At 41.8% G+C, this 26,938-nt stretch overlaps 1 protein-coding gene and 2 long non-coding RNA genes across 7 annotated transcripts in view; 2 read left to right on the forward strand and 1 right to left on the reverse strand.

The window, feature by feature from the left end:
• The window catches only part of LOC134285399 (uncharacterized), a 401,391-nt gene extending 396,921 nt beyond the window's left edge, over window positions 1–4,470 (reverse strand). The window contains exon 1 of the long non-coding RNA XR_009996345.1: window positions 4,127–4,470. This is a non-coding gene — a long non-coding RNA (uncharacterized LOC134285399). The remainder of the gene's footprint in view (window positions 1–4,126) is intronic.
• The window catches only part of LOC115257156 (uncharacterized), a 771,557-nt gene that overhangs the window by 199,362 nt on the left and 545,257 nt on the right, over window positions 1–26,938 (forward strand). The window lies entirely within an intron of this gene.
• Window positions 1–26,938, forward strand: part of LOC115254541 (uncharacterized) — a 142,240-nt gene that overhangs the window by 15,889 nt on the left and 99,413 nt on the right. The gene's annotated exons all lie outside the window — the stretch shown is intronic.

Below are 26,938 nucleotides of genomic sequence, written 5' to 3' on the forward strand. Positions count from 1 at the left end.
GGGTGGCTTCCGGTTCACCGGCGCCCCGACGACCCAAGACCAGAGCGTTACGACTACTCGGACTAGTCCCCGACGGTGGATCTAGCCTACTCCGATCGCGATCCGATGCCCTTTGGTCTTCACGCCATTTCCGCTGCAGTGACGACAGGATCTGTCCCACAGCCCTGTTCACCGTATTCCAGGTGCTTTCTTCCCGACACATTCGTTCTACAATGTTGTCGGGGCTAAGGCTTGTGATACTCTCCGCTAACATCCCGTCTCGTGCTGCCCTGAATCTGGGACAGTGGAAAAGCACGTGCTCTGGTGTCTCCTCATTACTCGGGCATGCTGGGCAAAGTGGGGACTCTGCGTGCCCGAATCGATGCAGGTACTTCCGGAAACATCCGTGGCCTGACAAGAACTGTGTCAGGTGAAAGTTGACCTCCCCGTGTTTCCTATCCAACCAGGTTGAAACCAAATATACTATATTAACAATATAGGTCACTCTTACGATTTTTTGGCGACACCTTTTTAGTGAATGTGGCGCCACCAAGCGTCAGAAGAGGTACTACTACACACTAAATGCATGCGCTATCCGAATGACGTTTATTTTGTCGAACTGTCATTGCATGGTGGGGATGCCCATTTCTTCTGAATTAATCGATTAAAAATTAATCGATTTTTTTCAACTACGCAAATTAGAACAAATTTAATTCTCTCTTCTTGAACAATTTCTGGCGTATATTATCGTCGCACCACCAAATCGAAGTCGCGACTAGCGCGACATGCGAAGTTGCAGATGAGAAGTAAATTTGAACCGATAAACGTTCATAATGGGAGGTATGCACTTCAAACGGAATCGCTCAAGTAGTTTTCGTTCAATGCATAATTTTTCCGTGACCGGAATGGTCAAGAAATTTAACACAGCAAGCCCCATTTGATTTGACGTTTCGTTTCAGCTCCGTACTAGGATCCGGAATAAAGCGACGCTTTATTATTTCTTGAGCGATTCCTTGCCTGAATTTTCCACGCATCGAGATGGGCCAAGACATTTCTTGCGATCAGCGTACTAACCATTCAGTCAGAGACTAAAACACAGACGACCCAAAGCGAACTTTCCTTTAGCGAGTTATGAACGGTATTTTCTCCGGAAATTACACAAGAATTTTCTTGTGGGATCTCTTTAACACTTATGTGGCCGGCAGGGTACCCGGGTACCTTTTTCAATTTCAAATCTCGATATTTTAATGGTTATTGAGACTATGATGTTGGAACTCTATTAGATCTTAGAACTCGTGAATATACATCTATTAATGGGGTTGACCGAATTCAAATATACTATATTAACAATATAGGTCACTTCGTGTTTTCACATACAACGACATGGAGACGCCGTTTACGAATGATTACAGCACCACCTGTTGTCAGAAAAAGTCAATAATTGTATTTTGATCAATTTTTGTTTACCGTGCAAGGTGACATTTCTCGAAAAAAGATGTTAGGGGTGTCAAAGTTTTTTGTTCCCAAATAATCGATTAATAAATAATCGATTTACAATATAAACAAACAAAATAATATTTCATTAGACGACATCTACGAATACATCTGTAGACGAATTTGAATGCTCCCTCATTGTAACGTCACCGAAATCGTTTCACTTCGAAATTTAAAATTTTCACCCTCAAAATTAACTTATATTTTGCCCTGGTGGTTGCTATTTTCCTTTGACAATGGCTTAAATTATCATCTTTCTTAATGTCCACGCTGACATACATACATCGGATTGGATAGCTTACAAAAAATCCGGAAGATCACCAACCAAGTGCACGTCAAATTTCTTGTGGCAGAGTGCAAGACATTGAATCCAAGGGTGAACAAGCTAATGGACCGATGCACGAACTTAATAATTTCAACGTTTGAGCGTTCCGTCACAGACAAACAGACGTAACACTCTGATAATTCTCATCGTACACCGATTTACCGGTCTTTTTCAAAATTTGATAGTTGGCCAACTGCCCAACCGTGGCGCTCGCATAGTTTTTGTTCGAGTTTGACGTTTGCTCACTACCGCCACCTAGTTGGTGGTCGGCCAAACTTAGTCCTTTTAGCATTGGGCGAATATGTTTCCGTGACTATGATTTGAATCGAAAAATGTTCGAAGTGTTACGTCTGTTTGTCTGTGGTTCCGTGTTTACAAAAAATGAGTTTCGGGCCGGACCTGAGAATAGAACCCGCCAAATTTATTTTCGATTAATTTCGTTGTTCTTCCGGAGTAAACAGTGAGTTTATTCGAATACTAATTGTTTTATTCCGGACTAATCGGTTTTGTTGTTGGATGTGTGAACATTGTGCTGACAAAGATTGGACATTTACACGATCGTCGCGAAATCCTTGCAAAGCTCATTATTTTTAAATATACAGTCATGGGCTTCTGGGTGAACTTCAGTTAGTAAAAATATTCTAGCAAATTCGCCTGCTGCAGTGATAATCCTCCATAAATTTAGTCTGGCATTCCTTCAGAAGTTCTTTCTGAATTCTTCTGATTTTCTAACGGAAGTTCCTTCTCAGTTTTCTCTATTCGGTTGCTAACCGTCGTTAACCGCGTCTAACTGCACCTGCGACTCATGAGTTACTGCAGTTAGAAATTGTTAGAAACGGATATATGTATACGGATTTTCCGATTAGAAAAGGATATGTCATTCTCCTTGGTTTCCTTCTAGAGTTTTTTTTTTCTGAGATTCATTCAGGAGCTCTTTTTGAAATTCCTTCAGGTGAGCCTTTAGAGATTGATTTAAAGTTTTTTTTCTTGAATTTCTCCAGAGGTTCCTTCGAGGGACCCCCATGAGTTCCTACTGACATTACTCCAGCAATTTCTTCTGATGTTTCTTCAAGAATTACTTCTATAGGAATCTTCAAGAATTCTCTTCTAGGATTCGTCAAAAAGTTCCTTATAGGATTTCCTTATAGGAGTTTCTTGGAGTCTTTCTTGGATTCCTGCAGGAGCTCCTTCAACGATTCCCTCAGGCGTTTTTTTTTTTACGAATACCTCCCGGAGTTCCTTCTGGAATTCCTCCAAAATTTTCTAAGAACGACCAGGAGTTGTTTCAAGGATTTATCCAAAGGTTCCTTCAAAAATTCCTCCTTCTGGGAATTTCAACCAGGATTTCAACCAGTATTCTCCCAAAAGTTCCTTCTGGAATTCACTCCGTCCTTTAGGAATTTCCACCTAGTGAAGATTTGGGATTTTTCAAGGAATTTCTTCGGAATTCCGAAGTGACTTTGTAAAACTCCAACGCGATTTTATATGAACAATTTAAAAAATATTTTTCGAGGGATCTTTCCAGGATTCCTTTAGAAGTTCCCTCTTTGATGTATCAGAAATCCTCCGGGAACTATTTTCATGATTCCTTCCGAGATTTCTATACATTTGGAATGTCTTCAGAAGTATTTTTTTTTTCGGGATTCCCAGAAGGAATAAGTGAAGACTAGATTTGTAGTAATGAGTTGGTTTGTTGTATGGTGAGATGCTAAACTCTCCGTTTCTGCATTGAAACGGTGCAAACTCATGGGTAATATGATTCTTAGCCTAGGTTGATGCTGCTTGAGTAAAGCTTTGGGGAACTATGTTGTTGAAGTTGCAATAAATGAGAATACAACAACACAGTTACACAAAGATTTGCACAAAGAAGCATCAAATCACACAAGCAGTCATAAAACCCTTCCTTTTTTGTTACCATTATTGCAGTTACCAAATCTAGTATTTCACTGACTGCGTTTTTTTTTTCTTGGAGATATGTAATCCCAGATAAAAAAAAAATGTTGGAGGATGGAGGAGGAACGCTGGAACGCTTTCCCTAAGCAATCCCGAAAGGAGTTCCTAAAATAATTCCAGAATAATTTCTAGGAGGAATCCCCCAAGAGCTTCTGGAGGAATCTTGGAGAAAAAAAAATCCAGGGTGCAATTCTTAACCGTAGTGTGGCCAGCAAAAAAAACACCCGTAGAAGGCCGGCAGGGTACCCGGGTACCCACGAAATGGGAATGATCATATCTCAGCGATTTTTCCACCGATTTTAAAAGTTTTTGCCTCATTCAACTCAGAAACTCATTATCTATCGAGATTGTATTTGGTTGGACCGGTCCGATCACCTTCTTCTTCTTCTTCTTCTTGGCGTAACGTCCTCATTAGGACAAAGCCTGCTTCTCAGCTTAGTGTTCTATGAGCACTTCCACAGTTATTAACTGAGAGCTTCCTCTGCCAATGACCATTTTGCATGCGTATATCGTGTGGCAGGCACGAAGATACTCTATGCCCAAGGAAGTCAAAGAAATTTCCTTTACGAAAAGATCCTGGACCGACCGGGAATCGAACCCGTCACCCTCAGCATGGTCATGCTGAATACCCGTGCGTTTACCGCCTCGGCTATATGGGCCCTATCACCATAGGTACTGGAAAATCCGGATTTACGGATCCATGTTTTTATACAATACAATATACGGGATTTTCGGTAGGTTAGTAGCAATTTCGGTACCAAGCATCGTAAAATTGCTTTGGCATATTGTATCTGACCGGCCTGGAATGCGTTGACTTTGAAACTGTGATTTCGGAACACGCTTCCCGTGGGGCCATGATTGACCATAAACACTTTAAGGTATGCTAGCCTTAACAATGTGGGTTTCATTCAATATGGTATAAGGACATGCTCCCAAAAATATGGATTTTCCGAAAACCACGGTGATTAGATCGGTCTAACCGAATATTTTCCCGATAGATTATGAGTTTCTGAGTTGAATGAGCTAAAAATTTCCAAAATCGATGAAAAATTGACGGAGATATGATAATTTCTATTTCGTTGGTACCCGGGTACCCTGCTGGCCTTTCACGTAATAAAAAAAATGCAGGAGCCCCTCCCCCTGCCCCTCCTCACTTTAAAATTCGGTCAACCCCATTAATAGATGTATATTCACGAGTTCTAAGATCTAATAGAGTTCCAACATCATAGTCTCAATAACCATTACAATATCGAGATTTGAAATTGAAAAAGGTACCCGGGTACCCTGCCGGCCACATAAGTGTTAAAGAGATCCCACAAGAAAATTCTTGTGTAATTTCCGGAGAAAATACCGTTCATAACTCGCTAAAGGAAAGTTCGCTTTGGGTCGTCTGTGTTTTAGTCTCTGACTGAATGGTTAGTACGCTGATCGCAAGAAATGTCTTGGCCTATCTCGATGCGTGGAAAATTCAGGCAAGGAATCGCTCAAGAAATAATAAAGCGTCGCTTTATTCCGGATCCTAGTACGGAGCTGAAACGAAACGTCAAATCAAATGGGGCTTGCTGTGTTAAATTTCTTGACCATTCCGGTCACGGAAAAATAATGCATTGAACGAAAACTACTTGAGCGATTCCGTTTGAAGTGCATACCTCCCATTATGAACGTTTATCGGTTCAAATTTACTTCTCATCTGCAACTTCGCATGTCGCGCTAGTCGCGACTTCGATTTGGTGGTGCGACGATAATATACGCCAGAAATTGTTCAAGAAGAGAGAATTAAATTTGTTCTAATTTGCGTAGTTGAAAAAAATCGATTAATGTTTAATCGATTAATTCAGAAGAAATGGGCATCCCCACCATGCAATGACAGTTCGACAAAATAAACGTCATTCGGATAGCGCATGCATTTAGTGTGTAGTAGTACCTCTTCTGACGCTTGGTGGCGCCACATTCACTAAAAAGGTGTCGCCAAAAAATCGTAAGAGTGACCTATATTGTTAATATAGTATATTTGCCGAATTTTAAAGTGAGGAGGGGCAGGGGGAGGGGCTCCTGCATTTTTTTATTACGTGAAAGGCCAGCAGGGTACCCGGGTACCAACGAAATAGAAATTATCATATCTCCGTCAATTTTTCATCGATTTTGGAAATTTTTAGCTCATTCAACTCAGAAACTCATAATCTATCGGGAAAATATTCGGTTAGACCGATCTAATTACCGTGGTTTTCGGAAAATCCATATTTTTGGGAGCATGTCCTTATACCATATTGAATGAAACCCACATTGTTAAGGCTAGGATACCTTAAAGTGTTTATGGTCAATCATGGCCCCACGGGAAGCGTGTTCCGAAATCACAGTTTCAAAGTCAACGCATTCCAGGCCGGTCAGATACAATATGCCAAAGCAATTTTACGATGCTTGGTACCGAAATTGCTACTAACCTAACGAAAATCCCGTATATTGTATTGTATAAAAACATGGATCCGTAAATCCGGATTTTCCAGTACCTATGGTGATCGGACCGGTCCAACCAAATACAATCTCGATAGATAATGAGTTTCTGAGTTGAATGAGGCAAAAACTTTTAAAATCGGTGGAAAAATCGCTGAGATATGATCATTCCCATTTCGTGGGTACCCGGGTACCCTGCCGGCCTTCTACGGGTGTTTTTTTGCTGGCCACACTACGGTTAAGAATTGCACCCTGGATTTTTTTTTTCTCCAAGATTCCTCCAGAAGCTCTTGGGGGATTCCTCCTAGAAATTATTCTGGAATTATTTTAGGAACTCCTTTCGGGATTGCTTAGGGAAAGCGTTCCAGCGTTCCTCCTCCATCCTCCAACATTTTTTTTTTATCTGGGATTACATATCTCCAAGAAAAAAAAACGCAGTCAGTGAAATACTAGATTTGTAGTAATAAGCTGAATTTTTATATAATGAGAAAGTAAATTCTCCGTTCCTGCAATAAAATGGTAACTGCAATAATGGTAACAAAAAAGGAAGGGTTTTATGACTGCTTGTGTGATTTGATGCTTCTTTGTGCAAATCTTTGTGTAACTGTGTTGTTGTATTCTCATTTATTGCAACTTCAACAACATAGTTCCCCAAAGCTTTACTCAAGCAGCATCAACCTAGGCTAAGAATCATATTACCCATGAGTTTGCACCGTTTCAATGCAGAAACGGAGAGTTTAGCATCTCACCATACAACAAACCAACTCATTACTACAAATCTAGTCTTCACTTATTCCTTCTGGGAATCCCGAAAAAAAAAAAATACTTCTGAAGACATTCCAAATGTATAGAAATCTCGGAAGGAATCATGAAAATAGTTCCCGGAGGATTTCTGATATATCAAAGAGGGAACTTCTAAAGGAATCCTGGAAAGATCCCTCGAAAAATATTTTTTAAATTGTTCATATAAAATCGCGTTGGAGTTTTACAAAGTCACTTCGGAATTCCGGAGAAATTCCTTGAAAAATCCCAAATCTTCACTCGGTGGAAATTCCTAAAGGACGGAGTGAATTCCAGAAGGAACTTTTGGGAGAATACTGGTTGAAATCCTGGTTGAAATTCCCAGAAGGAGGAATTTTTGAAGGAACCTTTGGATAAATCCTTGAAACAACTCCTGGTCGTTCTTAGAAAATTTTGGAGGAATTCCAGAAGGAACTCCGGGAGGTATTCGTAAAAAAAAACGCCTGAGGGAATCGTTGAAGGAGCTCCTGCAGGAATCCAAGAAAGACTCCAAGAAACTCCTATAAGGAAATCCTATAAGGAACTTTTTGACGAATCCTAGAAGAGAATTCTTGAAGATTCCTATAGAAGTAATTCTTGAAGAAACATCAGAAGAAATTGCTGGAGTAATGTCAGTAATGTCAGTCGAACCTCTGGAGAAATTCAAGAAAAAAAACTTTAAATCAATCTCTAAAGGCTCACCTGAAGGAATTTCAAAAAGAGCTCCTGAATGAATCTCAGAAAAAAAAACTCTAGAAGGAAACCAAGGAGAATGACATATCCTTTTCTAATCGGAAAATCCGTATACATATATCCGTTTCTAACAATTTCTAACTGCAGTAACTCATGAGTCGCAGGTGCAGTTAGACGCGGTTAACGACGGTTAGCAACGGAATAGAGAAAACTGAGAAGGAACTTCCGTTAGAAAATCAGAAGAATTCAGAAAGAACTTCTGAAGGAATGCCAGACTAAATTTATGGAGGATTATCACTGCAGCAGGCGAATTTGCCAGAATATTTTTACTAACTGAAGTTCACCCAGAAGCCCATGACTGTATATTTAAAAATAATGAGCTTTGCAAGGATTTCGCGACGATCGTGTAAATGTCCAATCTTTGTCAGCACAATGTTCACACATCCAACAACAAAACCGATTAGTCCGGAATAAAACAATTAGTATTCGAAAAAACTCACTGTTTACTCCGGAAGAACAACGAAATTAATCGAAAATAAATTTGGCGGGTTCTATTCTCAGGTCCGGCCCGGAACTCATTTTTTGTAAACACGGAACCACAGACAAACAGACGTAACACTTCGAACATTTTTCGATTCAAATCATAGTCACGGAAACATATTCGCCCAATGCTAAAAGGACTAAGTTTGGCCGACCACCAACTAGGTGGCGGTAGTGAGCAAACGTCAAACTCGAACAAAAACTATGCGAGCGCCACGGTTGGGCAGTTGGCCAACTATCAAATTTTGAAAAAGACCGGTAAATCGGTGTACGATGAGAATTATCAGAGTGTTACGTCTGTTTGTCTGTGACGGAACGCTCAAACGTTGAAATTATTAAGTTCGTGCATCGGTCCATTAGCTTGTTCACCCTTGGATTCAATGTCTTGCACTCTGCCACAAGAAATTTGACGTGCACTTGGTTGGTGATCTTCCGGATTTTTTGTAAGCTATCCAATCCGATGTATGTATGTCAGCGTGGACATTAAGAAAGATGATAATTTAAGCCATTGTCAAAGGAAAATAGCAACCACCAGGGCAAAATATAAGTTAATTTTGAGGGTGAAAATTTTAAATTTCGAAGTGAAACGATTTCGGTGACGTTACAATGAGGGAGCATTCAAATTCGTCTACAGATGTATTCGTAGATGTCGTCTAATGAAATATTATTTTGTTTGTTTATATTGTAAATCGATTATTTATTAATCGATTATTTGGGAACAAAAAACTTTGACACCCCTAACATCTTTTTTTCGAGAAATGTCACCTTGCACGGTAAACAAAAATTGATCAAAATACAATTATTGACTTTTTCTGACAACAGGTGGTGCTGTAATCATTCGTAAACGGCGTCTCCATGTCGTTGTATGTGAAAACACGAAGTGACCTATATTGTTAATATAGTATATTTGTTGAAACGTTCGGAATGAGCCGATGGGTCCATCTACCGTTTTCAGCGTTATCCCACTGCTGTTGCCACTTTCTTACGGTGTCAGCTCGGGCTCTTCTTCGGACTCCTGATATGCCTCTATCTCTATAGCACTCGTTTTCTTCCTCGAGTAGAAGATCTATGGGAATAGTTCCGGCTATCACGTAGACTGCTTCTGACGAAATTGTACGGTACGCACTGCATACTCGCATGGCCATTCAATCAGATCTGTTCCTCCTTGTCTGTAGTGCCGTCACCCACACAGGCGCTGCGTATCGGAGCAGCGATGTGGACACACTTGCCAGTAGTCGCTTCTTGCTACTGCTGATCGCTGAGTTGTTGGGCATGATCCGAGATAGTGCCGAAATCACCTTTGCAGCCCTTTCACACGCGTAGTCGACGTGACTATTAAAGTTTAGCCTATCGTCTAACATAACTCCCAGGTGTCTCACATTCCGCTTCGATTCGATGATGCACTCTCCGACCGAAATTCTCGCCTGTTGTACCGCCTTTCGGTTGCTTATCAAAACCATCTCGGTCTTGTGATGAGCTAGGGCCAGCTTTTTCCCACGCATCCAGTTTTCGACAACATCTATCGCCTCCGTGGCGAGCACTTCTACTTCCTCCAATGATTCACCGATCACTAGGAGCGCCACGTCGTCCGCGAAACCGATAATCTTCACGCCCCAGGGGAGGCGCAGCTTCAGTACTTCGTCATACATAGCATTCCAGAGAGTCGGACCGAGAATGGATCCCTGGGGAACTCCCGCTGTTATGGTTTTACTTCTTCTCCCGTTGTCAGTATCGTAGATTAATGTCCGATTCTGAAAATAGCTGCTCATAATGCTACAGAGGTACTCGGGAACTCTCAGTTTGTGCAGCGCATCGGCGATTGCAACCCAACTAGCACTGTTGAACGAATTTTTCACGTCCAGCGTGATCACTCCGCAGTAGCGGTTACCTCTTCTCTTTTGATTTTGCGCCGTCTGCATTGCTTCCACGACCGTTCGGATGGCATCGACAGTGGATCTACCCCTCCGGAAGCCAAACTGCATATCGGACAGGCCGTGCTCTCCTTCCGTGTATTTTGTGAGCCTGTTGAGGATCACTCTTTCCAGCACTTTGCCGACAGTATCCAACAGGCAGATTGGCCTGTATGCTGAAGGATCTCCAGGAGGCTTCCCTGGTTTCGGCAGTAGCACAAGATTTTGGCGCTTCCATATGTCGGGGAAGTTGCCATCATTGATACACCTTTGAAACGTAATCCTAAATAGTTCCGGGTTCATTAGGATTGCTGTTCGCACCGCTACGTTCGGGATACCGTCTGGTCCCGGAGCCTTCTTTGTTTTAAGAGCTTTTGCTATTGTTATCAGCTCCTCGTTGGTTATTCGAGCTTCCGCTTCCTGATCCTCCTGAGCACCGTACGGTGTGGGTGGCCAACCCGTCAGTTCGTGCTGCGGAAATAGCGCGTCTACGATAGCTTTCATCTTCTCCGGACACCTTTCCGGTGGTACAGCTGGTCCCCTTATTTTCGCCATGGCTACTCTGTAGGCGTCTCCCCACGGATTAGAATTGGCGTTCCGACAAAGCTCTTCTAGACATGCCTTTTTGCTGAGCTTGATTTCTCTGTTAAGTGCAGCTCTAGCTGCCGTATAAGCTGGCCTGCGAACTGCTCTTTCAGCGTCGTTGCGGGCTCTCTGCATTCTCCTCCGAGCTCGGTGACAGTTCGCTCGTAGGTCGGCGATCTTCGAGTTCCACCAATAAGCTGGGGGCCGACTGTGTCTTGGCTTGCCCTCTCTCGGCATGGTTGCATCGCACGCGCGTGGTAGTAGCGCAATCAGCTCGTCCACGCTGGGGTTAACTACAGCTTCCAGCCGCAGCGCTTCCGCGAACACGTCTTTGTTAAAATTCGCGATTTTCCACCTCCGCTCATTTACCTGCGCTCCGCCTGATACCACCTGTGGATCGCGCCCAATGCGATATCGGATTGCTTGATGGTCGCTGTGGGTATATCCCTCGTGCACTCTCCAATTTCTGATCAGTCCAGGGCTGCAGAAAGTAACGTCTATTATGGATTCTCGACCTTCCCTACGGTAGGTGCTGATAGTACCTTCGTTGGCAAGATCGACGTTCAACTTGGCAAGCGCCTCTAGGAGGTTGCTCCCTCTTGGACTTGTAAGGCGGCTGCCCCATTCGATCGCCCAAGCATTGAAGTCACCGGCTATAACAGCAGGTCTACGATCCGTTAGCTCTTCAGTTAGCTTGTCCAGCATCTGGTTAAACTGCTCTATTGTCCATCTTGGAGGTGCATAGCAGCTGCAGATGAAAACGCCATTAATTTTGGCGATCACGAAGCCTTCATCTGCGGTATACACCACTTCTTGCAAGGGGTATTTTCCCACTGTCCATATCGCTGTTGTTTTAGCTCTGTCTGACGTCCAGTTCCCATTTCCTGGTGGAATACGGTAGGGCTCAGAGATAATAGCGACATCGCACTTGTGTTCCGCAACTGATTGCCACAACAACTGTTGGGCTGTATCACAGTGGTTGAGGTTTACTTGTACTATCTCCACTGGGGTTTCGTTGTACTCGCTCGTTTGAAGGCCGCGCATTTCGTGCCTCCTGTAGCGTAGTTGCTGCTATCCTTCGTGTTTGCGCAAATCAGGCATTTCGGAGGCTTGCTGCAGCCCTGCGCTTTGTGACCTTCTTCTCCACACCTTCTGCATAGATTACTTCTATCCGGCCCTTTACAGTACCGTGCGATGTGCCCGAACTCTTGACACCTGAAGCACACTTCAGGTTCAGAGACACTCAGTGGGCACTCGGACCAGCCTACTCTCACGATTCCTATCCTCAGCACCTTGTTGGCAGCATCAATCGGTAGTTTAATCGCTGCCACCTTGGTACCGGAAGGTCCATTTCGTATGCGGATGGACATCCGGACTTCTCCCAGCTCACATTGCTCTTTCAAAGCAAGCCTTATATCTTCCTCCGACGTGATCTCATCCAGGTCTTTACACGTAATAGTCGCCTCCGGACACAAGGCTATCACTTCCACCATGTTGCCCAAAGCTTTCTCGGTTAGCTCTTTGTAAGAAACGCTGCTAGCTTTTGGTTCCTTATTCAACAAGAGGATCATCTCTCCGTTGCGGGTACGCTTGATCTTCTTCACGTCTGCTCCTAGCTCGTTGAGGTTCGGATTTGTCCTCATGGCACGTAAGACCTCCACGTACGAGTCGCCGCTTGCTTTAACGATAAGAGCCTCGCCCTTATTCTTCCTCCTGACCAATTTAGGTTTTTCGGGTCTGGTTTTCTTCTTCGCTTTTCCCTTCTTTCTACCGACGACCTGCCAAGAACTATGGCTGTTTACCTCGTCAGTTGCTTCGAGAGTCGGCTGGACTTCAGTGACACTAGCTTCCTTGTGCTTCTTGGAGCCACCTGGCCTAGCATCTCCAGGCGATGCCCTTTGCCTCTTCGGTGTGAAGTAAGGCGTGGTCTGCATCCTTGGGGGAATACTTCTCGCTACGTTTACTTCATTCGCAACCGTGTTGACTTCTGCCCTTCGCGCTTCCGCCGCGCGACTTGCTTCAATGGCAGTCTTGGCCACTGACAACTCCTTCTCCGCTGCTTCTGCTCTCTGAACTACGTGTTTCCACTCCTTTACAGCCGATCCAAGAGCGCCTTGGATCTTGATCACCAACGCCTTGATGTCTTTGTGGACGTTGCTTCTCTTGTCGACATACTCGTGAAACTCGTCCACTAGCTTTTTGGCTACCTCCACCCTCGGTTGTTTTGGTGGTTTTGTCCACACACTGAACTGCAGTTGTTGCTGCTGCTGCTGCTGTTGCTGCTGCTGCTGTTGCTGCTGCTGCTGCTGCTGTTGCTGCTGCTGCTGCTGCCGATGTAGCTGCTGCTGTTGCTCCTGCTCTTGTTCGAGCTGCGCTTGCACCTGTTGGGTTTGCGGCGGTGGTGTCCGCGTTAAACCCCTTCTGACAAACGGATTTGCCGCTCCTACTTCGCTTTGACTTTTATCTTCTTCCATTCTTCAGGGTCCCCCCTCCGAGCCGCTATCTCCATCCGCCGTACGTAGTCGCCTTCGTGATCCCATGGTTATCTATGCCTGCAAGCGTCTATGCCTGCAGGCAGTGAGGCCATGCTAGGGTTGACACGGACCCTTATGGGGGCCGGGTTCAGTGCCAGATCAGCATAGATCGGGAATGATTCATCCGAACCTACGTACCCATCAGAGTTGATGGACAGATTTCGAACGTATCCGGAGGCCTGCCAAGGTTTTACCGGGACGGAGGCAGTCGCGCCATGAGCCCACTCGCCGTTTCAAGTCGGTATCACCCTTCCTTACTCAGGGAGCAGAATGACACGCCTGTCAGCCCAACATCGCCATCCTATCCATGATTCGTAACATGTCCGTTGTAATACGCCTTCACCAGTATACCATAATCAGGATGTTACTGGCATCGATCCTGATGTGCCGGTTGGCACTCCAATTGTTGGGCTAAGGCACTTTGAAAGCGGTACCAGGTCGCTTGTACGGAGTTGCTTACGGATGTGTGGCTTTTTATGGAGATCCAACAGAGCCCACTGTTGAACCCCCACCACATCCTAGGCATCCTCTGCTTGAGCTAACTGGGAGGAGCTCGGTCACTTCTCGAGAGAAGTGCCAAAGGTGGTAATCCATACGGATGTATGGAGTTTTTTCGCTTAAGAAATAATTCCTAAGCTCCCACCCGACTCGCAGAGGGGGGGTTCGTCAAGCCCCTGGACTCCGGTCCCTGCAGCCCCAAGTGTGTGTATGTGTGTGCGTGTGTGTGTCTGTATGTGTGTGTACAAAAAACTCACATCACTTTTTGGCAGTAAACCTCATCCGATTTTAATGACCGACAGTTCATTCGACGTGGAATCTGGTCCCATTGTTTCCTATTGAAAATGGTTCGGATCGGTCCAGCCGTTCCGGAGTTATGGCCATTTAGGTGTTCCGTACCAGTACCCTTGGAAGGGGCCATACATAAAAATGTAACAAACACATACATGCGACACATCAAACTGCGGCATTTTGGACAACCTGATGAACAGTTAGCAAGAAAACAGTCTCAGACCATATCTGAACAGATAGTGTTCCGGAACCGGTTCCGGGGGTCCCACCGGAAGTGTTAAAATATGAAAGTGAACCAAATCCATGCATGCGACACATTAAATTGCGGCATTTCGGATAACCTGATGAACAATCAGCAAGAAAACAGTCTCAGACCATATCAGAACCGGTAGTGTTCCGGAACCGGTTCCGGGAGTCCCGCCGGAAGTGGCCAAATATAAAAGTGAACCAAATCCATGCATGCGATACATCAAATTGCGGCATTTTGGATAACCTGATGAACAGTCAGCAAGAAAACAGTCTCAGACCATATCTGAACCGGTAGTGTTCCGGAACCGGTTCCGGGAGTCCCGCCGGAAGTGGCCAAATATAAAAGTGAACCAAAGCCCTGCATGCGACACATCAAATTGCGGCATTTTGGATAACCTGATGAACAGTCAGCAAGAAAACAGTCTCAGACCATATATTAACCGGTAGTGTTCCGGAACCGGTTCCGGGAGTCCCGCAGGAAGTGGCCAAATATAAAAGTGAACCAAATCCATGCATGCGATATATCAAAGCGCGTTTTTGCCTTTCTCGTACACTAAGTGTACTGGAAAGGCTATATGTTCACTCCAAAAATGACTTTTCGATAGAAGGCCCGGAGGGTCCAGTCACATATACCAATCAACTCAGCTCGACGAATTGAGGTGATGTCTGTGTGTATGTATGTGTGTGTGTATGTATGTGTGTGTGTATGTGTGTATGTGTGTGTACAAAAAAACTCACATCACTTTTTGGCAGTAAACCTGAACCGATTTTAATGACCGACGGTTCATTCGACGGGGAATCTGGTCCCATTGTTTCCTATTGAAAATGGTTTGGATCGGTCCAGCCGTTCCGGAGTTATGGCCATTTAGGTGTTCCGGACCGGTACCACAGGAAGGGGCCAGATATGAAAATGCTACAAAACCATGCATGCGACACATCAGACTGCGGCTTTTTAGATAACCTGATGAACGGTAAGCAGGAAAATAGTCTCAAGCCATATCTGAACCGGTAGTGTTCCGGAATCCGTTCCGGATGTCCCGCCGGAAGTGGCAAAATATAAAAGTGAGCCAAATCCATGCTTGCGACACATCAAATAGCGGCTTTTACGATAACCTGATGAACAGTGAGCAGGAAAGTAGCCTTAGATCCAGTAGGTACTACCGGTAGTGTTCCGGAACCGGTTCCGGGTGCCCCACCGGAAGTGGTCAAATATGCAAGTGAACGAAATCCATGCATGCGGCACATCAAATCGCGGCTCTTTAGATAACCTGATGAACAGTTATCAAGAAAATGGTTTCAGACCATATTTGGGAAAACCAGTAGTATTCCGGAACCGGTTCCGTGTGCCCCGCCGGAAGTGGTCATGTAGATGGGACCAAACCCATGCATGCGACACATCAAATATCGGCTTTTACGATAACCTGATGAACAGTGAGCAGGAAAATAGCCTTAGATCCAGCAGATACTATCGGTATTGTTCCGGAACCGGTTCCGGGTGCCCCGCCGGAAGTGGTCAAATATGAACCAAACCCATGCATGCGACACATCAAATAGCGGCTTTTTCGATAACCTGATGAACGGTAAGCAGAAAAATGGCCTTGGATTACAGCAGAGACTACCGATAGTGTTTCGGAACCAGTTCCGGATGTCCCGTCGGAAGTGGCCATGTATAAAAGTTAACCAAACCCATGCATGCGACACATTTAATCACGGTTTTTTCAATATTGTGATGAATGGTTTACAAGAAAATAGCCTCAGATCACATCAGAGACTACCGGTAGTGTTCCAGAATCGGTTGTGTATGTCCCGCCAGAATGACCAAAATGTAAAATGTATCAAATCTATGCATGCGACACATCAATTCGAGGCTATTTAGAAAACCTATTGAACAGTTAGCAAAAAACCAACCTCAGCCCATATTTAAGATAATATGTATGTACTGTCTTGGAACCGGTTCCAGGTATCTCACAGAAAGTGATAAAAAAAACAGTAAAAATAATCTTGATAAAACTGACAAAATCTTAACAAAACTGAAGCAGACTCATCAAATCAGTACAATCGGGGTTGCATGGGAAAATTTAACCCTCGAGCGATCGCGCTGTTGTATTTTGTACAACACGATGACAAAATCTCGCTTTTTGTACTCAGCATTAGCGCGGTGCTGACGCAGGTAGTCAACCGCGCGAGTTACGGAAGGTTAAATTTAATTGCATCAACCTCGAACAAGTTTTTCAATCCCCTTTTGCGTCTAAGATTACTGCACAAAATTTTGATCCGACTGGATGCTCCTCGCGCTCTGTGATATGGTTCCAATTTGAATTGGATTTAGTACGAAACATTCCACTTGCTTAAATTTTTTGGTCAAGTTTTATGGAAAGTTTGCAAAATCATAACGGATGGCCCAGAAGTGTAGCAGACAGCGTGACCCTTTACGACCCGAAATTTTTTGCTTTCTAAAAAGTTCTTTGACAGGTTAATTGTTGTATCGAGTGAGTTGTTAATTCTGTTAAATGTTTTGTTAAAAAATGTATGTATAATATTGAATATGTTTGTGCCAATTTGCAATAAATTTTAGACCCTGAAGAAGGTCCCATACCTGGAACAAAACGTCGGTGATGATCTGAAATCAGTCAACGCAATTTTTTCAGAATGCAGGATAAAAATGTATCGAAGACTGTAAAGTGATTTTTGGTTTTGAAAAAAGTTATATTTTAACTTGTTATTATCGTCTTGGTATTGATCAGCCTCCAGTAATAGTAATAGTGATGAAGCAATCAACTAAGAGGATTGTGCGATATTTGCCAGAAAACCATTCGCCAGAATGCCACTGGCCAGAATGACATTTGCCAGAAAATACCATTTCCCAGAAAATCGTTTGCCAGAAAGAACCATTTCCCAGAAAACCATTTGCCAGAATGTACCATTCTCCAGAAAGTACCATTTCCCAGAAATTTTCCGAAATTCTCAATTCAGAAGTGGTCGCAATCTAATGATAATTTAAAGCATTCTTATTGAAAAAATAAATCGTGTTTTTTATTTGTTTTGGACCGATTAGCCCACAATAACGATTGTAAAAATGTAAAATTTTAATTTTGTTCAGATTTATATGCGAAAGTTAAATAAATTATTGGAACTGATGTAAGAGCAAACATTAAATAATTTTAGAGTAACTTTTAAAGAAAAGCCTATAGTTTGAAGAAGGGCAAATCACTCTGAAACAATAAATTGATGTGAACTCAAACCTTTCAAACTTTACAATACATTAAATCTCTTACGTTATTTAATATTTTATTGCGAACAACAGCCAGAACATTTCCACAAATTTGTTTTGTGGACAAGTTGATCAGGATGTGGATCCAATTGATCAAATATTATTTTGATGGAATTTGATCAATAGAAGAATTTTCCTTTCTTCAACACGTAGGATGTTCTTTCCAGCTTTTACTGATATGGAATTTTTGGCTTAACTAACATTTTTCAAAGATTCCCTTCTTTCAATTGATAGTAATTTTAAAGCTTATTTTTGACAATAAAAATAACATGATCACTTTACATAATAATTTTGGTGCCAAACAGCAAAATTACCCGGAATTGTTGATCACACACTGAAGTCAATCGAATACCATACACAAAAACCTTATAGAAGCAACAAGTAAAATACACAGAAATAATAACTTAAGTGACGGTTTTACCTATACCATTAGCCTGACTGTCACTGCCCGAAAGCCAGTACCCCCAATATCACAAGCTTGAATGTACCATTAGGCCGAATATATGGCCTAAAAAGCTTGTTCTTGAGGAAATTGATTCTAATATTTCCAGCAGTTTATTCCTTCTTTTAATCATCTGCTGTTCTTTCTAGATGAACTTCTTAGTTTATGTGCGCCATTTCTAACCAATATATTCCCTTATAACGGTGATTGTAACATGTGAGCTTAACATATTTGGGCTTATCTAATGGCGCTCCGGCTACTGTTATAGAATCTTACTATCAATGGTGTAAGGGCATTCGGCTGAAGGCCATTGGGTCGAATGTCATTGAGTCAAAAAGTTATTTTGCCGAATGGCCATATTTTTTTTCGTTTTCTTCTTTTATGCTGTCAAAACAATTGTTGAAGTTAGAGCTACTGAATTTTACCCATGAATCTTTCCTTCTTTTAAATATAGGAACAATATACGGGTTTAAGATCTGTTATTTTTTTTTTTCAATAATTTAACTATTTGTTCCGCAATATCAATATTGCTTTACGATTCTAATATAATCAACAATTTATGCCAAAAACTAGACTAGATGAAACTAGAAAGAACAGCCTGTGTTCAGAAGAAGGAAAGATTCACTATTTGAACTAGAGAGAATAGTTTCATTGTAGAAAAATAGTTTTTTGCACCGAAACCGTTGATGTTCAACTGGTGAATTTTGCCTTCTTTTGAACATAGGCTGTTCTTTCTAGTTTCATCGTAAGACTAGTTTTTGGCATAAATTGCTGATTGCAGTAAAACAATAAGGCAATATTAATATTGTATAAGTATCAGCTAATTATTGGAAAACCGAACAAATTTAAGAAACCGTTCCAATTCCTGTTCCATAATCACTGAATTGCGATTCGTGATCACCATTCTACCTATTGAACATTCGGCCTAATGGACTTCGGTCAGCAGTATTTTGACCATACCAGATATTTGTGGACATATGCACTTATAGCCTAGTTACATCGAAGTCTCGCGCTTAGTATCATACAGGCGTATCTGCTATGATCGATTTCTCTTCATCGATTTTCTCTTTGCTCAAGAACTACCGGTGAATCATTTCCTGTTGTTTTCGTTGTTCTAGCCCTAGTCGTCCTTTCTCGGAACAAACCAAGAGATCATCCTAGCCACAGAGAACAGACATCTAGGCTAGAACAAATTTCATTCGGAAAGTTGTGTAAGGATTTGAATCTTTACTTGAGTAAGGTTGCAAACCAATACACGATGACAACACTAACGCCACCAAACACCAAATTGCCACAGTCAGTGGTGAATTGAAACATTTCAAGTGGTGAATTAAATTAGAATGGGAAATTAACCGATTGCAGCGCCACGCTATTGCCACTTGTGTTGCCGATTTCAAATGGCCGTTAAATTCCTTACACAGTTTCGGAACTGGACTTGGATGTCTGTTCTCTGTGTCCTAGCAGTGAAAATATTGAATTATTGTAAACGATTGAAACTTATGACATTTTTTTATTTAAATGGACTGAATTATATCCACCAAATTCTCACAATCACATCTTTAGTTTCAATTAATTCTTAGAAAACAGAGAAAATTTCTATTTGCCCGAAAGTACCCTTTGCCAGAATGTACCAATCCCCAGAACTTAATATTTAATATTAAATTCTGGGGATTGGTACAACTTAATATTTAATATTAAATTCTGGGGATTGGTACATTCTGGCAAATGGTACTTTCGGGCAAATAGTATTCTGGCAAATGGTACTTTCTGGCAAATGGTTTTCTGGCGTTTGTCATTCTGGCGAATGGTTTTCTGGCGAACGGTTTTCTGGCAAATATCGCACAATCACTAAGAGGTCTGATATTTTTCAGTTCTTGCTTTACATTGAACATAACGGCGGAATATGTGCAATCAATAAGTTTCCTAACTCGACGATGGCTTGGATAAAATTCTTGTTTTTATAAATAAAGTATTCACAGGATTCAGGACTACGACTTACATCGACAGAAAGATCATGAGTACATATTTGACGAGAAAGGCACTATCACCACTAGGTGGATTAATCCGGGTTTTTTTTTGTTAACCCAATGAAAGGTTGGTGTTCCGTCGTGGAACGGGGATTTTGCGGGGTGAACGGATTCGGGACCGATAGTTCGATTCAAGGGTGGACTGTAAGACCCCTGCTTCCACTGGCACAAGAAAAAGACGGGGTTTTCACTTAACTAAACTAAACTACTGTATTTCGGTATTCGGTTGGTTTCGTACTAGTCGGGGGTGATTCTAAACTGTTTTCGTTCATGGTTGAAAATGGACCTTTCTCATCGGCGGTTGAATGTTGGCTCTTCTTGTCGAGGAGCGTACGGGATGAATGAAGTGGAAGGAGAGGAGAAGGATACATATTTAGCGTGGTGATTGTGTTGGAGGAAAATTCCTTGCGAACAGGCTGTTGATTGGTTCGGTCGTCGTCGTCGGCGGCGGACCCGCTGTACATGCGAGGGTCGATCCTTGCGTGCATGTTCGTTCACGTTGTCGTTGGATGGACAGTTGGACGGCGTGGACGACGGGGTGTGTGATAGGGAAACTAGGGGCAAAATATTCACGGGTATTCCTTCGCGTTGGCGCGAACAGTTGGCATAAAAAAAGACTCAGACCATATCTGAACCGGCAGTGTATCGGAACCGGTTCCGCATGTCCCGCTGGAAGTTCATATATAAAAGTGATCCAAACCCATGCATGCGGCACATCAAACTACGGCATTTTCGATAACCTGATGAGCAGTTAGCAAGAAAACAGTCTCAGACCTTATATGAACCGGTAGTGTTTCAGAACCGGTTCCGGGTGTTCCGCCGGAAGTGGCCGTATATAAAAGTTGACAAAACTCTTGCATGCGGCAAATCAAATAACGACTTTTTCGACAACTTGATGACCGGTTATTGAGGAAGTAGGCTAAGACCACATTATGGGGCTGTCCATAAACCACGTGGTCATTTTTCTGGGACTTCTCAACCCCCCCCCCCCCCGCGTGGTTATTAGTCCATACAAAATTTTTTATTCGTCCATACAAAATGGTCATTGGCCGAACCCCCCCCCCCCTCATGACCACGTGGTTTATGGACAGCCCCTATGGACTGTCACCTAATAAACTGTAGCAAGCAAATAGGCTCAGACTATTTAAGTGACTATCGGTAGTGTTTCGCAACCGGTTCCGGGCCGGAAGTGACACCAAACCCATGCATGCGATACCTCAAATCACGGCTTTTTAGGTAACATGATGAACAGTTGCAAGAAAATAGACGCAAGCCCTATCAGTGTGTTACGGAACTGATTACGGGTGTCCCGCCAGAAATGATCAAATGTAAAAGAGAACCAATACATGCGACATATCGATGACTTATTCAGTAACAAGATAAACGGTTAACCAACAAATAATCTCAGATCATATTTGGGAGAACCGGTAGTGTTCCAGAACTGGTAACAAGACGAGTAACGTGTCGGAAGTGGTAAAATATAGAAAGGAACTAAACCATAGCGGCGTTTTTGATAATCTTATGAACAGTCAACAAGAAAATAGTCTCAGGCCACAGTAGTTCGGAACCGGTTGCGGGTGTGATTTGATAGAAGTGAACCAAAACCATGCATGCGATACATAAAATCGCGGCATTTTTTAAATTTTGCCGAACGGTTAGCAAGAAAATAGCCTCAAATCACATCAATTTCCGGCTTTTCAGGTCACGTGATGAACAGTTGACAAAACATAGTCTAAGACCATATTTGTGACAACCGAAATCAGTTTCAGGTGTCCCGCCGGAAGTAGTCAAACGTAAAATTTAACCAAACCCATGCAAGCTGCACATCAAACAGCGAAATGATAAAGGTTAACAAAATAAATGAGCCCTCACTCTTCTCATTGCGATTGAAATTTGAATGGAAAATTTACATTTTCTGCATTTTCCTCGTAGGAAGGTCAAATTTTACATGAATCGTGTTACCAATGATAATAAAATATAGCCAAAAGTGTGCTGAAATAAACATTGGCGAAGATCACAAAGTTATCTGTGATTTGTGAATAAAGTTAACCTTCTTCAAGCATTAGCTGACGCTCACCCCGCTGCCGTAGTGGATGGAATGAGGTCACAATGACCCCAATACACGACTAGAGTTAATGTGGTCAAGCAGTCAACTGAGAGCTCTGATCTTTTCTGCTCTGTTTTGTTGTTGAACATAACATCGGAATATGCATCATCAATAAGTTTCGAAAATCGATGATGGCTTTGTTAAAATTGTTGCTAGTGTAAAGTGTTTTCAGGATTCAGGAACATTTTGGCTAACGTCGAAGAAAAGTTTATGAGTACATATTCGACGAGAAAGGAACTATCACCACTAGGTGGATTAATCTGGGTTTTTGTTTATTAGTTTTGGTAAAAAGATAGAGTTTTGAGATATTTGAGTTTTTGTGACAAAAATGATTTTTTTGCATGTTAAAAAGATTTTTTTTCACAGTGTATATTTTCTTAGGAATCACCATTTAGTGATCTAACTTTGCTGAAAAATTCATAGCAATCGAACGAACCATTTTTGCTGTGCAGAGTTTTGAATATGTTTGAACCATTTTTACATACCCCCTTATGAAAAGTTAGTCGTGATTCAAAATAAAAATTTAATATCGAAAAATGGAGATTTAGATTTCAGTTCCAAACTGTGCAAAGTTTCAGTTCAATAAAAAATTATGAATTAAAAAATTTCCTTAATTTTGATGGTGTTGCTTGGAATCGCTCAGTCGTTTCTGTGATTCGGAGTCGCGACGCCTAGTTCTGCAGACGAGGTTCTGCCTATGGTGGATCGGATGTCCCTCCAGCCAGGGATGGGAACACTCACTTGCAACGAGTTACACTCACTTGCTGTTTTCTCAGCTCAGAAGCTTGCAATCAACAAATGATGTATGGGCGACTTTTGCGTTGTGGTTTTGTCTAAAAGTTTGCCGAATAGAGTAAGGGTCGGACACGCATACTAAAGTTGTGACATAGCTGTAAAAGCGACTCTCCACGAGGTGAGTGTAATTTACATTCACCTCGTGGAGAGTTGCCTTCGCAGCTCCCTCACGACTTTGGTACGCGTGTGCGACCCTTACTCTATTCGGCAAACTTTTACACAAAACTACAAGGCAAAAGTCATCCATACATCGTTTCTTGATTGCAAGCTTCTGAGCTGAGAAAACAGCAAGCGAATGTAACTCTTTGCAAGTGAGTGTTCCCATTCTTGCCTCCAGCCATCTTCAAGTGTAACTGCGCAAAGTTGCTCTTCCGTTGGTAGGGCCATTGCTAACTGAGCTTAGACCCCAGTAAAGCCTGCGCACTTTAGAATCGGTACACTTTCAACCGGCTGCAGATCAAAAACGGTTTAACCTAGAAAAACATGTTGTAAGAAGCAAATGAAGCTTATTTATTGTATTTTGTAGGAAAAATACGAAAAATTCAGTTTTTTTTCTTCAAGATTAATTTTTGACCTGATTGTGGAATACATGCCATTTTATTTTGCACAAACCAATGCTCATCAACATTTGCAAATTTCACAGCTTACGGGCTGAATTTTCCACAAGAAACAAAATTATATTCATCAAAGATATGCTCAATAGCAGTTTACGCAACAAGGTGCAGAATGACGATTTTTACAGCACGAGTCAAAGCAAAGCAAAAGCAAAGCAAAGATAACCGTACACATCGTAGTTGCTACTCCGTGATTGACCAGAACAATCGAAGTTGCACAGAGAGCCAATGAATGTGAAAGCTTGGGACTAGCTAACAATTCTCAATGTGCACAATTTGAGAGTTCAGCTATTTAAAGTCAATAACGGCGCTGGCCACGTCCTTACGGTCATCAGGAAAGGGAAGGAATGTTAGTTCGACAACCGTTGCTACTAGAAACCGTGGAATCCACAGCATCCCCACAGTTGTCACGGGAAGGAATGGTGGTTAGTAGGGTAGGGTAAGGTGTGGATCTAGGAGCTACCTCTGTTAGGTGATATGATCCACTAGTTGTCATACACGTCGCGGGCTTCATCACGATTATGATTTATTTGATCACGATGACCACTGATCCCGGATTTCGTGCTCGCGTTTCCATCGCCCTACCGTGGAAACCGACTGATCTACGATTATTGTAACGCAATTCTGAACCCGGATTTTTCACTCGCACTTCCATCACTCTTACCTGAAAATTGTCAGCCATTCGAAAATTCTCAAACTAATCTGATTCCGCATTCCACACTATCGCTTGCATGGCTCTACCGAGAAAACCGACTGACCAACGAATATTGTAGCGCGATTCTGATCCCGGATTTTTCACTCGCACTTCCATCGCCTTACCGTGGAAACCGACTGACCCGACGATTTTTACAGCACGAGTCGTACATTTATCCAACGAGGCTTGCCGAGTTGGATAATTACGACGAGTGCTGGAAAAATCGAGTTCTGCACCGAGTTGCGTACAACGTGTTTTGCAATTTCATAAATTACCCTTGAGGATAGTTTTCAACAAAACTTTTTCATCAAACTGCACACTGATGTTCATAGTAAATGTTTAAGAAAATCTGATCACAGTATAACCTATCTGTGCAGTTGTCACAATTTTTCAAAACTGCGTCCAGAAAACATCAAGAAGTTTACCAAAACTGAAAACAGTGCTGTAATGGTTCATTACGCAACGCAAATCAGTGCTGTAATAAATCATTACAGCACTGTTAATTACGTGTGGGAAAGTAGGCCTTTTCCTGTCAGATTTGCGTGAGGTAAAACAGCCTATTACGATAAGAAATTGAAAAAAAAAACAAGTTACGACATTAAACTCTTGACAAATATGATTCACAAGACCATAATAAACTTATGGCCTTATTGTCCATTCACGCAATATTAGAAACAAAATTTTACTCAAAGTAATTTTTTATGAAAAAATATTTCCTGGGATCGTTTTTTGGATCTACAATTCCCCAATTCAAGTGGCCTTACTTAATTCATATCGAAACCTAGATTATTTTTGGAATTATTAGCAGTTTTCCCTCACAGCAGTCGGAAATTAACAGTCATAAGGCTAACTCCTCATAATAAGCCTAAAATAAGATAGTTTTCATGGTTAAAACACTGAAAACCATATAGATTATGGAACTATAGATGTGATTCTATGATTACAAAAAAAAAAACTTTTGAGTAGATTCAGTTTTATTTCAAAAATCGTTAGATATTTCACGCCATCAAAACACATCCAATGAATTTCGTCAGCAATAGTCCATACAGCTTTCGAGCCACGATTATTTATATTGTTCTGCATCAAATCATTGGTTTCTTGTATACCAATACTATTCGTATAGTATCCTTCCCGTATGCGTATTAGCCGAACTAAAGTTTATGCGAAAACAACTTTTTCGACCTTAAATATCTATGCAAGCCTTTGATTTTCCATAAAACCCTTCAAAGGCTTACCATAGCTATATTGGAAATTTTTAAACACTCATGGAATATTTTATCTCCCTTAATCAACAATCATAATACCAACAACTATTCTATACTGCGTAATTGGTGGGTTTGGTAATTATATATTTCTACACAAATCTTGAATCTGAGTCAGAGTCAGATTATCTGACAATGATTGGTTTTTGCTCAATGCGTGCAGATGAAGCTGGCACTAATTACGAATTCAGATCAATAGCTCATCCAAAAATATAGAAACAGCAAATTTTAAATTTTTCCTACAAACTACAATGGATAAGCTTCAATAGCTTCTAACATCACTTTTTTCCAAGTGACACCGTTTTTGAGCGGCAGCCGGCTGAAAGTGTACCGATTCTAAAGTGCGCAGGCTTTACATAGTTGAAAAATATAAGACTAAGGAAAATACTGACTGAAGAGTACTGTCTTGGGAGACGGACGGGTGGCGGATTTTTTTTCTGAAGACCGAAAAAATCAAAAAGTAGGTTGAAACGTAAAGGAGATTTAGTTGCAGTTCAATATCACCGAGAAAAATTAATCAAAACCAACGAAGGAAAAATATTAAGAAAATTTGCTGAAAAACTCAAAATTCTAAATGGTGGTTGTTTAATAGAGTTGAAATGGCGACCAGAATATCCGACCCCAATGTCAAGACGGCGGTTGTTTAATGGAGTTTAAGGCTCTAAAACCATGCAATATGTACATCTGATATGGGGAAGAAGTCTGGAGAACTAAAATGGCGTCCAGAACATCCAAAATGACGGCTCAAAATTCAAGTCAGATAAACGATATGATTTTTGGTGCCATGAAGTGGATTTTTCTTTAAGTATGAAAGGGCGATATTCATCATAGTGTCACTTGATGTTCGGGGTGAAATTGGGTTTTGAATGCACAAGAAAGCCGCCATCCCCGCTAGGTGGAGTAATTAGAGTTTTGTTTTCTTCTGAGAATTCTCCAGGACTTGCTTGTGCGAATGTAAAATTCCTGGGTTAATCTACAGGAAGAATTCCCGGGAGGAATCCCAGACTAAACTGCTGAAGAAATCCCTGAAGGAACTACTGAAGAAATTAAACTGCATCAAACCATTACTGCACTCTTGTTGTTGAAAAAAACATAGTTACGCAAAACTTACTGATACTCCTTTGAAAATTATGTTTTATCTCTTCTTAGCATTGATATTAATATTTATATTGTCATTGTAATGAATGATATCTACAGGCAATACAATTTTTCCTTCTTTCTATTAATGCTGCTACCTATAATAATTAATTATTGAAGTTAATTCTACTGATATTTTACAGTTACAGTAAGTTGACCTTTTTTTTTTTTTTTTTTTGAAAATTACCATTTTCCCGGTCATTTTGACTATTCCCTGTATAAGGGAATCTGAAGAAATTCATATAAGACTTTCGTGGAGAAAGAATTCCTGGGAAAATCCTCAAAATCCTGCGAAAATCTTCAGATT

This window comes from Aedes albopictus, chromosome 1, assembly GCF_035046485.1.
Source record: "Aedes albopictus strain Foshan chromosome 1, AalbF5, whole genome shotgun sequence".
Taxonomy (NCBI): Eukaryota; Metazoa; Arthropoda; class Insecta; order Diptera; family Culicidae; genus Aedes; species Aedes albopictus.